The sequence below is a fragment of the Mauremys mutica genome, chromosome 1, assembly GCF_020497125.1.
Source record: "Mauremys mutica isolate MM-2020 ecotype Southern chromosome 1, ASM2049712v1, whole genome shotgun sequence".
NCBI lineage: Eukaryota > Metazoa > Chordata > Testudines > Geoemydidae > Mauremys > Mauremys mutica.
Genome location: NC_059072.1, coordinates 281403484 through 281418047, shown reverse-complemented (window position 1 = coordinate 281418047; position 14564 = coordinate 281403484). Strand labels below are relative to the sequence as shown.

At 44.7% G+C, this 14564-nt stretch overlaps 1 long non-coding RNA gene across 1 annotated transcript; it reads left to right on the top strand.

Moving 5' to 3' along the window:
• Window positions 1-4853: 4853 nt before the first annotated feature.
• On the top strand, window positions 4854-13391 carry LOC123366980. The gene is made up of 3 exons (XR_006578250.1): window positions 4854-4978; window positions 12143-12201; window positions 13333-13391. It is a non-coding gene; the product is annotated as an uncharacterized LOC123366980 (long non-coding RNA).
• The last annotated feature ends 1173 nt before the right edge of the window (window positions 13392-14564 follow it).

Here is a 14564-nt window from a genome sequence, read left to right as displayed (position 1 = left end):
TGTGATGAAGTAATAAAGAATGCAGGAATAAGAAACACTAACTTTTTAGTGAGATAAAATGAGGGGGAGGAAGCCTCCAGCTGCTATGATAGTCCAGGCAAGACATTAAAGGGTAGAGGGGGGAGAGGAGACCAGCCTTCCGCTGCTATGATAGTCCAGGCAGTACAGAATCTTTTCTTTAGACATGACAGGGTGGGGGGGGGGCTGATGGAGCTCAGCCCCCAGTTGCTATGATGAGGACGGTTACCAGCCGTTCTGTACCATCTACTGGGAATGACCAGGAGTCATTCCTATTTTTACCCAGGCGCCCCTGGCTGACCTCACCGAGGCCAACAAGGAGCACTCATGGGCTGATGACGAGAATGGATACCAGTCCTTCTGTACTGTACCATCTGCCACCGGGGAGGGGAGGGGCGAGGATGCTGCTGTTTAGCTCTCCAGCACCCCGTCTACCAGCAGCATGCAATAGACATAGGGTGACATTGAAAAAAGGCGAGAAACGATTTTTTCCCCTTTTCTTTCGGGGGGGGGGTGAAGGGTGTAAATTGACGACATACACCCTGAAACACCTGGGAAAATGTTTTTGACCCTTCAGACACTTGGAGCCCAGCCAAGAATGCAAATGCTTTTCGGAGACTGTGGGGACTGTGGGATAGCTGGAGTCCTCAGTACCCCCTCCCTCCCTCCATGAGCGTCCATTTGATTCTTTGGCTTTCCGTTACACTTCTCACGCAGCACTGTGCTGAGTCCCTGCTGTGGCCTCTGTCTGTCATAGCCTGGAGATTTTTTCAAATGCTTTGTTATTTCGTCTTCTGTAACGGAGCTCTGATACAACAGATTTGTCTCCCCATACAGCGATCAGATCCAGTATCGCCCGTACGGTCCATGCTGGAGCTCTTTTTGGATTTGGGACTGCATCGCCACCCAAGCTGATCAGAGCTTCACGCTGGGCAAACAGGAAATGAAATTCAAAAGTTCACAGGGCTTTTCCTGTCTACCTGGCCAGTGCATCCGAGTTCAGATGGCTTTCCAAAGCGGTCACAATGGTGCACTGTGGGATAGCTCCCGGAGGCCAATACCGTCGATTTGCGGCCACACTAACCCTAATCCAACATGGCAATACCGATTTCAGCGCTACTCCCCTCGTCGGGGAGGATTACAGAAACAGGTTTAAAGAGCCCTTTATATCGATATAAAGGGCCTCATTGTGTGGATGGGTGCAGGGTTAAATCGGTATAACGCTGCTAAATTCGGTTTAAACGCGTAGTGTAGACCAGGCCTCAGTGGTGGCAAATGAAAGAACAAGGAACAATGGTCTCAAGTTGCAGTGTGGGAGGTCTAGGTTGGATATTAGGAAACACTATTTCACTAGGAGGGTGGTGAAGCACTGAAATGGGTTACCTAGTGCGGTGGTGGAATCTCCATCCTTAGAGGTTTTTAAGGCCCATCTTGACAAACCCCTGGCTGGGATGATTTAGTTGGTGTTGGTCCTGCTTTGAGCACGGGGTTGGCCTAGATGACCACCTGAGGTCTTTTCCAATCCTAATCTTCTATGATTCTATGATTAGTTCATGTTAGCTGCTTGTGTGGTAGCACATATTTGCCCTAGTTTGATCAGTTTATCATTCACTAAATGCAGTGTGTCTTGTCTACACTAGCATATAAAACATGTTAGGCCTGGTCTACACTAAGGGGGGGGGTGTCGAACTAAGGTACGCGACTTCAGCTACGCGAATAGCGTAGCTGAAGTCAAAGTACCTTAGTTCGGGCTACTCACCCGTCCAGACGCCGCGGGAACGAAGTCCGCGGCTCCCCCGTCGACTCCGCCACCGCCACTCGCTCCGGTGGAGTTCCGGAGTCGACGGGAGCGCGTCCGGAGTTAGAACTATCGCATCTAGATTAGACGCGATAGTTCGAACTCCGAGAAGTCGAACGCCGCCCGTCGACCTGGCAGGTAAGTGTAGACCTACCCTTAGTAACATGTATTAGCTAATGTATTAATATTGCCCTTTAAATCCTAGCCTACTATAGGTGTGTATGTGTGTGTGCATGCTGTAGTGAGAAAAATGCATTTTAGTTATGGGTGTATGGGAACAGAGAATAACATGTAATGGATGGGAGTGAGAAAAGAAGGCTTGACCAGGAAGTTAGACAACAGAGGATGAAAGAGATGTTGGCGGTGAAGAGAGACTAAAAACACATAAAGAACAGGAGTACTTGTGGCACCTTAAAGACTAACAAATTTATTGAAGCATGAGCTTTCGTGAGCTACAGCTCACTTCTTCGGATGCATAGAATGGAACACACAGACAGGAGATATTTATACATACAGAGAACATGAAATGGTGGAAGTATGCATACCAACAGGAAGAGTCTAATCAATTGAGATGAGCTATCGTCAGCAGGAGGAAAAAAACTGTTTGAAGTGATAATTAAGCTGGCCCATAGAAGGTGTGAGGAGAACTTAACATAGGGAAATAGATTCAATTAATGTAATGACCCAACCATTCCCAGTCTTTGTTTAGACCACAGGTAATTGTGTCTAGTTTGCATATTAATTCGAGTTCAGCAGTTTCTCTTTGGAGTCTGTTTTTGAAGTTTTTTTGTTGCAAAATTGCCACCTTCAAGTCTGTCACTGAGTGGTTAGAGAGGTTGAAGTGTTCTCCCACTGGTTTTTGAATGTTATGATTCCTGATGTCAGATTTGTGTCCATTTATTCTTTTGCGTAGAGACTGTCCAGTTTGGCCAATGTACATGGCAGAGGGGCATTGCTGGCACATGATGGCATATATCACGTTGGTAGATGTGCAGGTGTACGAGCCCCTGATGGCATGCCTGATGTGATTAGGTCCTATGATGGTGTCACTGGAATGGATATGTGGACAGAGCTGGCATCGGGCTTTGTTGCAAGGATAGGTTCCTGGGTTAGTGTTTATGTTGTATGGTGTGCGGTTGCTGGTGAGTATTTGCTTCAGGTTGGGAAGCTGTCTATAAGCGAGGACTGGCCTGTCTCCCAAGATCTGTGAGAGTGAGGGATCATCTTTAAGGATAGGTTGTAAATCCTTGATGATGCGCTGGAGAGGTTTTAGTTGGGGGCTGTAGGTGATGGCTAGTGGCGTTCTGTTATTTTCTTTTTTAGGCCTGTCCTGTAGTAGGTGGCTTCTGGGTACTCTTCTGGCTCTGTCAATCTGTTTTTTCACTTCAGCAGGTGGGTATTGTATATTGTACTCTTCTGGCTCTGTCAATCTGTGAAAAAACAGATTGACAGAGCCAGAAGAGTACCCAGAAGCCACCTACTACAGGACAGGCCTAAAAAAGAAAATAACAGAACGCCACTAGCCATCACCTACAGCCCCCAACTAAAACCTCTCCAGCGCATCATCAAGGATTTACAACCTATCCTTAAAGATGATCCCTCACTCTCACAGATCTTGGGAGACAGGCCAGTCCTCGCTTATAGACAGCCTCCCAACCTGAAGCAAATACTCACCAGCAACCGCACACCATACAACATAAACACTAACCCAGGAACCTATCCTTGCAACAAAGCCCGATGCCAGCTCTGTCCACATATCCATTCCAGTGACACCATCATAGGACCTAATCACATCAGGCATGCCATCAGGGGCTCGTACACCTGCACATCTACCAACGTGATATATGCCATCATGTGCCAGCAATGCCCCTCTGCCATGTACATTGGCCAAACTGGACAGTCTCTACGCAAAAGAATAAATGGACACAAATCTGACATCAGGAATCATAACATTCAAAAACCAGTGGGAGAACACTTCAACCTCTCTAACCACTCAGTGACAGACTTGAAGGTGGCAATTTTGCAACAAAAAAACTTCAAAAACAGACTCCAAAGAGAAACTGCTGAACTCGAATTAATATGCAAACTAGACACAATTACCTGTGGTCTAAACAAAGACTGGGAATGGTTGGGTCATTACATTAATTGAATCTATTTCCCTATGTTAAGTTCTCCTCACACCTTCTATGGGCCAGCTTAATTATCACTTCAAACAGTTTTTTTCCTCCTGCTGACGATAGCTCATCTCAATTGATTAGACTCTTCCTGTTGGTATGCATACTTCCACCATTTCATGTTCTCTGTATGTATAAATATCTCCTGTCTGTGTGTTCCATTCTATGCATCCGAAGAAGTGAGCTGTAGCTCACGAAAGCTCATGCTTCAATAAATTTGTTAGTCTTTAAGGTGCCACAAGTACTCCTGTTCTTTTTGCGGATACAGACTAACACGGCTGCTACTCTAAAAACACATAGCAGATAAGGAAGGAAAGGGAAGGAACAGGAGGGAGGGAGACAGAAGGAATTGTGGGAAAATTATATATTATTGAAGAAACTTGAGGGCAAACCAAAGTAAGGGATGATAAGATGCATTAAATTCTATAGTTAAATTACTTAGAAAATTATATATTATTGAAGAAACTTGAGGGCAAACCAAAGTAAGGGATGATAAGATGCATTAAATTCTATAGTTAAATAGACAAAGACAAGGAAGAGCAACTCTAAAGGAGATATTTTTATAAAAAAATATTACTTAAGAGAAATTGTAGCTGCAAAATGTTAAATAAATAATTTAAAAAATAAGACCTGGGATGGGCTAGTATAGCTAGATGGGCAAAAGCGGAATTTTGAGGATAGATGTGTTGGGTAAGGAATGAAAGGGGTGCAAATCTTGGAGAAGTTAACCTAGGATAGGAAAATGCCTAGAACTGGGCTTGGCAATACATATCAACAAGAGAAGTTAAACATTCAGTTAAAACAAATCAATTTTCAGGGTGCCAAAGATTATGACTCCTTGGCAGAAATCTCTCCAGAAGCTCATACTACTACTTCCTCAGAATCATGGAGAAGCTTCCAAAGAGGAGATACCATCAAGTGCTTGCTCTTCATCTGAACAATTCTCAACATAAAAGGACTCATGCAGCTTCCTTATCTACTGGAAAAGGTAAAGGAACCTACTCTTGATTAAATCAATGGCAAAGATCCTATTGGCTTCAACGTGAACATGATCAGACCATCAATAGAAATACAATCCTGCTCAAATTAAACTCAGTGAGAGCTTTGTTACATATTTAATTGAGAGTAGGATTAGTCACTACAGGTCAAATTTTGAAAAGAGATCAGCTCCCATTTAGGATACGTCTACACTGCGACAGGAGGTGTGATTGCAGCTCATGTAGGCATACCAGTACTAGCTGTAATCTAGCTAGTGTGGCTAAATATGACAGTGAAGATACAGCAGCATGGATTTCAACATGGGTTGTACAAGCCTGCAGGGAATCCTGGTTACAAACTCATGTTTCTAGTTCATGCCACCATTTCTTCACTGCTATTTTTAGTGAGCTACCTAGATTAAAGCTTGCATGGCTTTGTCTACACCAGAAGCAAATCACTTCTCCAACTGCAGTATAGACCAGGGATCAGCAACCTTTGACACGTGGCTCGCCAGGGTAAGCACCCTGGTGGGCCGGGCTGGTTTGTTTACCTGCCGCGTCCACAGATTCGGCTGATCACAGCTCCCACTGGCTGCAGTTCGCTGTCCCAGGCCAATGGGGGTTACGGGAAGTGGCATGGGCTGAGGGATGTGCTGGCCACCGCTTCCCACTGCCCGCATTGGCCTGGAGCGGCAAACTGTGACCAGTGGGAGCTACAATCGGCTGAACCTGCGGACGCAGCAGGTAAAGAAACCGGCCCAGCCTGCCAGGGTGCTTACCCTGGCTGGCCGCGTGCCAAAGGTTGCTGATCCCTGGTATAGACATACCCTAAGATACCTATATAAGGGCTAGATCATCAACCATGCACTGAGCTCTTTTGCAAATTCTGACCCGCATAGCAAACCAAACACACATGTTCTATTCTATATAGGTTCTCACACTACTCATCATCATCAATGGTATCTGAGCACCTTCCAGTAGTGAATTAAGCAACGTGACTAACATCTGTCATTTGCTGTTTTTTCATTCATTGTCCCTCCAAGGGGAGAATCATGTGGAGTGGCATGTCTTGTTTCAGTAAGGTTCTTTTGTTGGGTTTAGGGGTTTTGGGGAGAGGGGGTTGTTTGTATAAATATACCTGTTTCTATATATTTATTAGAGAAAGCAAGCTCAAAGAAATGTGCCTTGTACTTACAGCAGAAAGTGGTGAGGTTTGTGATGGTCCTTAATTCCTGGGGAGTTCATTCCACAGACTCGGACTGGCCCTCAAGAAAGTTCTCTCTCCCACGCAGACAAACTTCAGCCTTCTTGAGGAGAGTTCCATTATGCCAGAGAACCATAGCTGCTATGCATAAAGCTTACAGCTGTGACATAGACTTTGAATAAAAAACCATTCAATTATGTGCTAGGAACAATCTCTCTCTCTCTCCCCCCCCCCTTCTCTCAAATAGAAAGAGAGAAGGAGTCAATTTAACAATAGCATCAAGGAAACATCAGTGTTCTATGGTTCACAAGAGAGACTTGAACAATTACAATATGGCTAAACTAGAAGGAAGATGAGAGATGGCACATTTCACATCTTGGATTAGAAGAAGTGTAAGGATGATTTGAGGAACGTTAAACTTTAGCCAGTGAATTACTTCTAATATGTAGGAGATGGACTAACAAAAATGACACTGAATTAAATCTACTGTAGTGTAAATAGAAAGATGTCAGGCTCTGATTTAAACACTGAGGTATTTATTCTGTAATCCTTACATTAAATAGATTTTTAAGGCCAGAAGGGATCATTATGGATTGTTTATGAGAATAGTTCCTATTGAAATCAATGGGATTACTTGTGGATTAAAATATGATTTATCTGAGTAAAAGTAGCTGAACTGGGTCTATGGTGATAGCACACCTAACAGTGGTATACTGTCCTGTGTATTTTATATCTGCATGTGTCCATTTACTTCCCTGATCAGAGGCTACAGAAGATGTTTTCATTCTGGGTGGCCTTGATTGTTACATGAGAGAGACAAAATGGGTGAGGCAATATCTTTTACTGAATCAACTTCTGTTTGTTAAATGACCATTTAAGCTACCTCACTTCAAGTAGACCAAAGCATCTTCACTTTTGAGGGCAGTCCTCCAGAATGGTAATTCTATCTGAGCTAAGTATGACAGAAGGACAGCTACATACCTTGTATGTTAATTCTAGAAGAGTTGCTAGCATGGTGGGCTAGCCTTAAGATTTCTATTACTGTGCCAGAGAGGAAAACCTGTGTTTTATTATCTGTGCTACTGTTCTTCCCAGTAGGTTGCTACATCTTGGCTTTAATTGGAATTTAATGAGAGGCTTTTTCTAGATAAATTTCAAAAGATAGAACTCTACTCATGAATAGACTCAATAGAACAGAATAAAGGATGCAGCAGTTCCGTGGATTACAAAATAATGTTAGCAATTTAGATGCTTTCAAATGGGCAGATAATGTTTCAGATAAATATGCTGGATATATCCAATATATATTTTCCCCCCTAAAGTGCCACTAACAAAAATAATCACCAAATTAATTCCAGCTCTCGGTGTCATGAGTAGGGTTTTATCTTTTGACTTTTATTTGCTATGGGTCTGGGAGATTTCACAGCAACAGATTAAGGCGGGATCCTTGCATCCAGGACTGGTTGTATGTGGGAGCCATGTGGATCACTGAGTCAGTGAGAAACCATGCTCTTATCTGGGACGCTACAAGAGAAAGATCAAGGAATTCATCGGGGAGATGGTGGGGAGTCCAGGAAGAAAGAGTCTATTTGAGGGGGACTTGGGAGAAACACCAAGGAACTGGAGGAGAGAGATGGTAAACTGAAGCAAATACGTTTAGGGGAGCTGGCAAAAATACTGTAGTGAATGTGGGCCCCATTTAGTCTTCATCCACCTCCACAGATTTGCGAGATGATAGTCAGCATTTTCCTTGCTATTTCCCCCATTACTAATGGAGAAAAATTGTTTAAAAAATCCAGCTACGCTTCTGTTAAAGGAGCAGCCATGTAAAAACCCATAGAATGTGAGTTATCAACATAAAGTATTGTCAGCCAGATAGGGCTCTGGATATGTTATTTTTCAGACTGCTGTCAGAGGAATCAGTGCAAAAGAGTTAGGCTTATTTTGCAGGCGGTTACATTCTTATACACACACACACACACACACACACACACACACACACACACAAAATCTCTCACTAAAGGAAACATACATCCTTACATAGTATATGGAGATCAACAGGTTTTACATTCCTTGTGGTGTTATCATGCCCTTTCATCAGCTAACCAGTTAATTTACACCACCACAGTCTTCCTGTTACAGATAGAAAGAAGGATTTGTTGTAACCTGAAACCCTAACATACTCATTACCCAACAGACATCCATTTGCCACAGCAACGACTATAAAGGCAGTTTAATGGAACCCTTCCCTGCAGCTGGAGAACATCATGCTGTCTGGAGAATTCCTAGTAAACAGGCATTTTCCAAAATATAAACATTTGATTTTTAAATGAATATTTATTCTGTTTTGCCCCAAATGTATTTTTAAAGAGGAAATGTCTGTATAAATAGATGATTAAGATCCAGAGTGCATGTTACCAGTTACCAAGGAGGGATAGCGATAGCCTTATTTCTAATGGTCGAAGGAAGAAAACATTCTAAATCTGCGAGGAACCAAAAGGAAACACAATTTTGCAAACAACTTCCATTGCATTTGGGGGTGAAGCACAATCAAGGATTTAAATGGTTGTGCACAAAGTCACACAATAGCATTTGGAATCCTTTCTGAAGCTGTAGATAGCAAAGGATCAGATCATAGCTGGCCCTGTGCTGGTATGCTAGAATGGCAGGGAGAAGGTAAAAGAAGCCTTCGTCACCATGCACACTCATGCAGAGAGAGGCTCAGTCCCTGTTCCTGCCTCACCTGAATACAAGGACCAGAGAGTCATAATGCTGCTAGTGGTGCTAGAGGCCCTGATTTAGGAAGGTATTTAAATCTATGTTTACACACATAAGTAGTCTCACATGGGACTGCTCATGTGCTTAAAATTATGCACATGCTTTATTACTTTGCTGGATACCACCAGTTTAAGACTCTGGTGCACGGAGGGGAGGGACGGAGGGAGGGAACTTCATCTATGGCAGGGATCAGCAACCTTTGGCCCGCGGCCCGCCAGGGTGAGCACCCTGGCAGGCCAGGCCGGTTTGTTTACCTGCCGCGTCCACAGGTTCAGCTGAACACGGCTCCCACTGACCGCAGTTCGCTGCTCCAGGCCAATGGGGCTGCAGGAAGCAGCACGGGCCGAGGGATGTGCTGGCTGCCGCTTCCCGCTGCCCCCATTGGCCTGGAGTGGTGAATGGTGGCCAGTGGGAGCTGCGATACGCTGAACCTGCGGACACAGCAGGTAAACAAACTGGCCTGGCCCACCAGGGTGCTTACCCTGGTGGGCTGCGTGCCAAAAGTTGCCGATCCCTGCCCTAGGGTAAAGCCAGAATCATTGGCTCTCTGCAGAAAGGGCATGCCAGGGGTGAGAAAAGTAGATAACTGGCATGCACCGCACTCTAGCAATCCCTAGCTGGCTCTGACTTCAAGGGGCTGTCTGCCAGCGGGGGCAGATTAGAGGAAAAAACCCTGTGACTGTAGTCTGTGTCATAAGTAGCATAGAACCAACTCCAGAATCAGGAAGCCACAATCAGCTTCTCTGAGACTCCCACTCTTGACTATGCCCAGCCAAGAGTCTGGCCAAGCTGTATTTAAAAAATGTTTCTGCTCTCATAGCCCATCTTCTAGCTGACCTTGCAGTGACAGCCCATCCTTTCATGGCAATAAGCTGTAATATCGTAAGTAAGGCTGCAAGTCTGTCACGGAAGTTTTCCGTGACTTTCTGTGACCTCTTGTGACTTCTGCAGCGGTCAACAGCAGTTTGGGTGTGTGGGAGGGGGTTCAGCACTAGAGGCAGAGGTTTTGGGGGTGCAGGGGTGCACTTACCTCAGGGTGGGCAGCTCCCACTGGCATGGCCCTGCAGCTTCTAGGAGGCAGAGGAGCCAGGGGGGCATGGGGACCTCTGCTGTGTGCTGCCTGTGTCCACAGGGCCCACCCCTGCAGCTCCCATTGGCTGCAGTTCCCAGCCAATGGGAGCTGACGCTTGTGCCCCTCCATTGCCTAGGAGATGCAGGGATGTGGAGCTGGTAGGGAGCCCCTGCCAGCCCTGCCAACCCTCTCCTGCCCCACCACAAGCAGGGGTCCTGGGCTGCGCACCACAGCCTGGCTCCCCGTAACCCAGCACCAGCAGGGTCCTGTACCCCCTCCCCCAGCATTTGCAGCACCCCCAGACTGCGCCCCTCTCAGAGCACCTGCAGCCCCCCCGCCCAAGTTTTAGTCATAGGTATTTTTAGTAAAAGTTATGGACAGGGTCACGGGCCATGAATTTTTGTTTTCTGCCCATGACATTTACTAAAATACCTATGACTAAAATGTAGCCTTAATCATAAGCACAGGACACTGGACCAAAAATCTGCACTTGGATAGGCACACAGTGTGCCAAATTCACTACTGGTGCAAGGCAACCTAAGTCCATTGGTAATAGTATATTTAACCCAGAGGAAGTTAGCTGTGCAGTTTCAAAGGTAGAATTTGGCATATGACTATAAGATCAAGCAGAATACTGGCCAAGTACACTTTTTGCAAAGATTGCTCCTCTATGAAACTTCCCAAGTGGACACACAGAATATCAAACTAACAAGACCATGGCTTTCAGAAGGGCTAGGTATCCTGTACTGAGTGTAGTTCCTTAACATGGTTATTTTTGGACTTGATTACCAGGCTGCTTTATGGGTGCTGGAACAATTCGTATAGTGGGGGTGCTGAGAGCCATTGAACTAATCTGTAAACCATGTATATGATGGAAACCACGTCAAGCCAAGGGGTGCAGCAACATCCCTAGCACCTGTAGTTCCAGCACCTATGGCCTTCTTGTTTAACTGTTCCAACTATTGGGCATTCAGTCTGTGTATCTAAGGGTACGTTTATACTTACCGCGCGGGTCGACGCGGCGAGTTCGACTTCTCGGAGTTCGAACTATCGTGTCTGATCTAGACGCGATAGTTCGAACTCCAGAAGCGCCGCGGTCGACTCCGGTACTCCACCGCGGCAGGAGGAGTTGGCGGAGTCGACCTTGGAGCCGCCGAGTTCGCTTCCGCGGCGTCTGGACGGGTAAGTCATTCGAACTAGGGTAGTTCGAATTCAGCTACGTTATTCACGTAGCTGAATTCGCGTACCCTAGTTCGACCCCGAGGCTGTGTGTAGACCAGGGCTTAGTCAAGTTTAATAGCAAGAAAAACCTGAATAACATTGTAAGTCCCTTCTCTGCTTCCTCCTTACTTGAAGGTTTCCATTACCACCTAGAAGGAGTCCAGGAATGCTGTGCATGTAGGGGCTTTCAAAAAGCTATTTTCAAATTTAAATGAAACAAATAGTTCCAATAAGATTAAAATACTTTAGAACAGTGTAGTTTTCCAGCAAGCAGAATAGCTGGCATAAATTACTGTTTTATGGAGGTCTGCAGTCTGTTCAAGGAACAGTTGAGAACATGCACTTCATGACAATGCATTTTGCTAAATAAGTGGTAATAAAGATGCGTCAACATTGTGCATTTTTTTGCCTTGATTCATTCTCCATGTATTACATATTTAGCATATTTCAAATGATTGGAATGGTAATGTTAGTGGTTCAGAGTTACAGGTAAAAATAATGCCTATACGAAGTGATAAGCACCACAAAAGGAGATAATCCCTGCCTACCTGCAACACTGATATTTTTAATACGGCTAGGACAATATATTTAATTAGAATTAATTGCCGTTCCTCTTGAATAATACATTAATGGAATAATAGCCACACATTTTCTTTGTTCAGTACCCAAATGACACTCACTTTAACCTTTCCTACATTCTGTCTAGGAAAATACATAATTAAAAAACAATTAAAACCCCATGTTTGGCATTATAGTATCTTAAAGGGAAAAGGAACCAGTAAGTTTTAGTATCTTCTAACTGCCAAACAAAAGGCCTCCCATGATGGTATGCATTCTTTAGACATATATGTGTTGCACTGAGCATTCTGTAATATGACTGAATGATTTCTTTCTCCGTAGGATCCTTGCAAACATGATTTCTCTCTGTCGGTCTTCCCAGCCCCAATAAGGCTATTTTAGTGAGTACAATTATGGAAAATTAAATGTTGGAAATATAAGTCAGGACAGAATATCCTAATCACATTTTTAGAAAGACCACATGGTCCTTCATCTACTGTATGGTATGGAAAAATTATGGGAAACCAATGGGGCAGTGGTGGGCAATCTGCGGCCCACGGGTTGACAGTCCACAGGAACAGCTCTCCTGCAGCTCCCAGTGGTTGGGGTTTGCCATTCCTGGCCAATGGGAGCTGCGGGAAGCAGCAGCCAGCACGTCCCTGCAGCCCGCGCCGCTTCCCACAGCTCCCATTGGCCAGGAATGATGAACTGCGGCCACTGGGAGCTGCGGTAGACATGCCTGTGGACGATCAATGTAAACACTGTCTCGCAGCCCACCAACGGATTACCCTGATGGGTCGCATGCGGCCCACGGGCCACAGGCTGACCTCCACGGCAATGGGGGATGTACAAATGCAAAAAGTGGCTATGTGGTAGCATACTCCACAGTATATAGCAAGCACTACTTCTTCATGTCCTATCAATGGATAGGACATCCATTTTAGGGATATTATGCAATGAGAATTGGCAAGACTTAGACATAAGCCTGGATGTGAGGACCTAGAGAGAGGTCCAAATCAATGATAACATCCAGATTATGGGCCTGAGTGACAGGCAGGTGGGTGATATTGCCATAGTGATCTAGAAAAGAGGGGAGTAGAGGGGAGGGCTTGATTAAGAGCTCTATTTTAGCTATGTTGACCTTGATTTGACAGCTAGACATCCATAAAGAGATGTTCATGGCTGCTGCACTGTAGCTCTCTTCACAACTGGAGGGCATAGCCAAAGACAGAGGAATAGATGGAAGAGCAGCATTACCACATCCATTTCCCTTTGCAGAGTGGAGCAAGTCACAGTGTAGAAAGTATCTTCCTTTAGTAGTGAGGTGAGCCTATGAGTACCTCTTCCATGGCTTTTCACTCTCTGGAGACTTATAGGCCCATCCGGTATCATCATGGCAGAGCTGTGCTGGTAGGGTTGAGTGAGGGAGAATCTTGGCCAGAATCAAATCCATGGAATCTGACCCTATTGTTCCTCTGTATTTTTTGCTAATGCTGGCAAACCCACTCACTAGCTATTCTTTCTGCTTCTAGCCTGCATACTAGATGGGACAACATGCAGAGCTGTGGCCCAGAAACAGCTTCACATGGTGGCTCCCCATTCTCCATACATTTTGACATGAAGATGAGTGCATGACCCTGTTTGTTTTTTCTTCCACATTTTAATCTATCTCTGTTTGATACTATTATTATTTGTTTGTTTTACCATAGCACCTAGGAGCCCTTGGCATGGACTACCACCCCACTCTGCTAGGTACTGTACAAACACAGAACAAAAAGATGGTCCCTGCCCCCAAAAGTTTACAATCTAAGATTAAAACAAGAGGCTACAGATGGAAACCAACAGTTAGATAGGGGATTACAAGGAAACAATTAAAATAATATTGGTCAGGATGACAGACAACAGCCTACACATTGCCAAGCTTTTTGTAGGCATCACAGCAAAGAAGATTTTGAAGGAGGATAATGAAGTAGCTTTATAGATGTTTAAGATGCTTGTTTGAAAATTTAACGAGTGGACAATGGAAGTAAGAGCTGACATCTTGAAAGTGAATGAGAGATGATATTTTGCGTGGGCCTTGAAAGTGAAGATAAGAAGCTTGTGTTTGAGGTGATAGAGAAGTGGGAGCCAGTAGAGGGAAGCCCATACAGGGGGGGACTTAGTCAAAGCAATAGGCTTGGAAAATGACTATTGCAGAAGCATTCTGAATGGTTATGAGCAGGGTAAGATTGCTTTGATCAAGGCCAGAGAAAAGGATGTTGTAGTATTGGAGATGCAAGATGATGAGAGCCTGGGCAAGGCTTTTAGGTGTGTGGATGGATAGGACATCCATTTTAGGGATATTATGCAATGAGAATTGGCAAGACTTAGACATAAGCCTGGATGTGAGGACCTACAGAGAGGTCCAAATCAATGATAACATCCAGATTATGGGCCTGAGTGACAGGCAGGTTGGTGATATTGCCATAGTGATCTAGAAAAGAGGGGAGTAGAGGGGAGGGCTTGATTAAGAGCTCTATTTTAGCTATGTTGACCTTGATTTGACAGCTAGACATCCATAAAGAGATGTTAGAGAGACAGATTGAAACTTAAGTTTAGACAGGAGGCAGCTCTGGAGAAGAGAAGTATATCTATGGGTCATCAACATAGAGATGGTAGTTAAATTTGTGTTTGTGGATGAGATTATCCAGAGTGAGGGTGTAAAGGGATAAGAGAAAGGACAGAATCCGGTGGACCTTCCCCCAAGAAAGTTGGAGGGGGATGA